Below are 4,404 nucleotides of genomic sequence, written 5' to 3' on the forward strand. Positions count from 1 at the left end.
ATAATGATGTGAATGTTATCTAGTTGTATCTGTGGGATGAGATAAGTTTAGGGTCCTCCTACTTCACCATCTTTCCTAGAAGTCTTCTAAATGCTTAATATTTTTAATCAAAGGAGGATCATACAAGTTATTAAACTTGAGATTAATCAGTCCTATAGTATTTTAGTGGTCTAATCAATGTATCTTACTCCTTTGGCCCATTACTTTGGAAAGTTTAAGTTAGGCTTTAAAGTTGCATTAAGAAACCATCATATGATTACAAAGAAGATTTGATATTATAAGATACAGAACTAATAAAATATAAATTTTAGAGGCTACTTCATAAGGCTCTACTAATTTAATTTCTTGAAAGTTTTCATATAACAAAACTACTTTATTATATTAGTACTATAATGCTTTTAGCTAAATAAGTTTTATCTTTATTCCACTTCAGTTGTCATCTTAGACTTTATCCTTGCATGGAATTTCCTTGTTTCCTTAATTGTGCTCCTTCTAGTTCTATGATTGTTATATTATCACATTTTAATAAATTGCTCAATGCCTTATTGGTCTGGCTATACTAGGATTCTATTCCAAATGTTTCAATTACATTCTTAGCAATTCCCTGAGCTTCCTAACTTCTTTGACCTTGCACTATACCTACCGTGCTGAATCCCAACCCTGAATTAATCCAAGAAACAATTTTAAAAATCTCTTTCCTGATTTGTGCATGTTGCTTCAAGAAAGACTTATCAACATTCTGATTTGATAAACTGAATATCCATGATATAAAATTTCAACTGTGCCCCCACTTTGAATTCTTCCTTTCATTTCTAAATAATTCTGTTTACTGAATCCACTGCAGCGACTATGTAAAAACTTTTCTGAACCCTTCAATCCCTTTAATCCTTCACAGTTATTGTCAAATTTCTTCAATAATAAATCTATACTTGCTGCATGCTTACATTTTGTTTTTTTCCCAACGCTTTTCATTCGGAGTTCAACATCTAGCATGCTATAAAAAACAAAAAGTCATTACAAAACACCACTTACCATAATCCTCCCAATTATCATCCTAATTGATTATCTGCATAATTAATTATCTTTGAGAACACTTTATTCTTACATTTTATTTTTCAATAATTTCTGTGATGTTCTTCTCATCTTTTTTCTTCTCTTTTCTCCTTGAATATTCTACTGTCTATCTCGTGGAGTCCTCTTCTGTGCCCTTATTTTATTTATTTAAATTCAACTTATTTAACATACAGTGTAGTCTTGGCTTCAGGAGTTGAAACCAGTGATTCACCTCTTACATATGACACCCAGTGCTCATCCAAAAAAGTCCCCTCCCTAATGCTCTTCACCCATTTAACCCCTCCTCCCACCCACCACACCTCCAGCAGCCCTCAGTTTTTTTCTCTGTATTCAAGAGTTTCTTATGGGTTGCCTCCCTCTCTTTTTTTATCTTATTTTTCCTTCCCTTCCTCTATGTTAATGTTGTGTTTCTCACATCCCACATATGAGTGAAATCATATGATATCTGTCTTTCTCTGACTGACTTATTTTGTTTAGCATAATACACTCTAGTTCCATCCATGTTGCTGCAAATGGCAAAATTTCATTCTTTTTCATCACTGAGTAGTATTCCATTGTGTGTGTGTGTGTGTGTGTGTGTGTGTGTGTGTGTACCACGTTTTTATCCATTCATCAGTCGATGGACATTTGGGCTCTTTCCATAATTTGGCTATTGTTGATAGCACTGCTATAAACTTTGGGGTGTATGTGCCCCTTTGAATCAGCATTTTTGTATCCTTTGGATAAATATTTAGTAGTGCAATTTCTGGGTCATAGGGTAGTTCTATTTTTAATTTTTTGAGGAAACTCCATACTGTTTTCCAGAGTGGCTGCACCAATTTGCATCCCCATCAACAGTGAAAAATGGTTCCCCTTTCTCTGCATCCTTGTCAACATCTATTGTTGCCGAAGTCATTAATTTTAGCCATTCTAACTAGTGTGAGATGATATCTCATTGTGATTTTGATTTCCCTGATGATCAGCAATGTTGAACATTTTTTCATGTGTGTTAGCCATCTGGATATCCTCTTTGGATAAGTGTCTATTCATGTCCTCTGCCCATTTCTTCACTGGATTATTTGTTTTCTGGGTGTTGAGTTTGATAAGTTCTCTATAGATTTTGGATACAAAATGAGAGATATATTCAGTTACTGGTAACTAGTTGTGTCCTAACGGGCATTATCAAAAGAGAAATCGTGTGCAGAGAAAAGTTCTATATACACACACAATGAGAAAAATAAACTACAAGATCAACGCATACATGTTTAATACTGGAAAAATCACAGCCCTCCAAAAGGTCTCCACGTTTGTTATAAAAGTCCTCTGTGCTCAACTAAAATTAAAATGATCTTAAAAGGATAATACTTGTAAAGTTCACTTAAGTGAACTTAAGTTTTTTCAGCCACAGAAACTGCAATGGAAATAAATGTTCAGAGTCATTTTCAAAACAAAGCCAAAAATCTATTCTTCTGGTTGACATGCATGATTAAAAGGTCTGTGTAACGCACAATGCTCTACGCTCCCCAGGACTAGGAAAAGAGACCTCAAGTCAACTTTTAGTTTGCAAATGGTCAGAGGAGTTTGTATTCCAGCAGGAGCTCAAATCTTCTGGATCTTTTCACCAACTACTGAGTTTTTCTTTTCTGATTTTCTCCACAGCATCAGCTTTGTAATTGTACGAGCAATTGTGCACGTCTGAGTAACCGCGTACACCACAATACACATGTCCACACCGGCATTCAAACCCAGTAAGTCCTACTTTCTTCCTGCACATGAAACACCCGTTCTTTTTCTATTTTGGTTTTTCACGAGACTTGCTTTGTTCTTCAGATGGCTGCTGTGCCATATCTGATACTGAAGTTTGCAGGTCTTCCATGTCAGGGATTGCTTTGTCCACAGACATACTGTCCACTTGGGAAGATGCTACAGATTCTGATAAAAGTGACTGATTTGATACAGGGCTTGGCTGCCCGGATGCAGATGTGGAGTCTAGAGGTAACTGCGCGCGTCGGGGACGCTGTCGTCTGCGCACTGGACCGGAAAAGACTGGGACAGAGTACTAACAGAAGCCGAAGGTGGGCTGATTCTACAATTACTACTATTCTATCTTTGAAGATGTCTTTATAGCACACTGAACACATGCCATTTGTACAAGGGTTCCCATAAAATCCGCAGCCAGTAGAACAAAGCATAGGAACTTGTCTGTGATTAGTTTCTTAAACCATGTTTCTCTGTTGCACAACCACAAAACCTGCACAATTTTCTCAGGTAGTATCGACATTTTAACAATGTTTTTTTCCGATCCATGAGCATGAAATGTTTTTTCCATTTATTTATTTGTACTTCAGTTTCTTTCATGAGCTCTCTACAGTTTTCAGTGTACATATTTTTTATCTCTTTGGTTAGGCTTATTCCTAGGTATCTTATGGTTTTCGGTGCAGTTGTCTTCTGTGCACTTCTTGACTAAGGTATACACCAATGTTCTGTTATTAATCCTATTTTCATGCTATTCATTCTATTTTTTTAGTTGTATCTACTCCCTTAACTTCAACAACAAATTGCTCAAACCCTAATTCTCTTCTGAAGCACTGTACCAAATCTATATCTGTGTGATTAGTATTTACTAATACCCCAGAAACATCTCAAACATAACATATAGAAAGCATATCACCTCATCAGACTTCCAACTTTTCCATTCCTTTTGCATTCTCTAAGGACATTTATTTCTCCAGGCACTTGAAATTAAAAATTTAGCATCAATATTTACCATTCCATATTCTTCATCATTACCTATATTTAAGCATGCATTACATTCTGTGACTTCTACTTCTACAATATATTTTTTTTTTGTAATTTATTACCTAGCTCAAGCCTCATTATCACAAGTTTTCACTATTATAACTTCTGAACTAGGGTCCCTAACTTCAGTCCATCACTCTGTTCTCTTAAATCACAGATGTAATTATATCATTTCACTACCCAAAGACTTTGTGGCCTCTCACTACTCACAGAAATAGTCAAGCCCATAAAAAAAGCTGAAGCCTTCTATAGTCATCTCCTATTCTACACTTCTAATCTTACCTATCACTCATTTGACCCCACAAATATTAAGAAAATTTGGTGGTAGCCTCTGTTTGACTTGTTCAAACTTCTTTCCCATATCATAACCCTAGCCTCTGAATCCCAGGCCTACTAAATGAGTGAAAACTCATTCATTCAATAACCACTTAGGTACTGAACACTATAATGGAAAATTAGGGGGAAATGGAAAAAAGAGTCCTTATTTTTCAAAGATTTCATAGTCCAATAAAGAAAGAGATTAATACATCATTAAATTACAACATAGTGCTA

The 4,404-nt window shown here is 35.5% G+C and overlaps 1 pseudogene; it reads right to left on the minus strand.

The window, feature by feature from the left end:
* Positions 1-2,652: 2,652 nt before the first annotated feature.
* LOC123594605 lies at positions 2,653-3,278 on the minus strand (annotated as a pseudogene).
* Positions 3,279-4,404: the final 1,126 nt, after the last annotated feature.

This window comes from Leopardus geoffroyi, chromosome X (genome assembly GCF_018350155.1).
Source record: "Leopardus geoffroyi isolate Oge1 chromosome X, O.geoffroyi_Oge1_pat1.0, whole genome shotgun sequence".
In the NCBI taxonomy this organism is placed as follows: Eukaryota; Metazoa; Chordata; class Mammalia; order Carnivora; family Felidae; genus Leopardus; species Leopardus geoffroyi.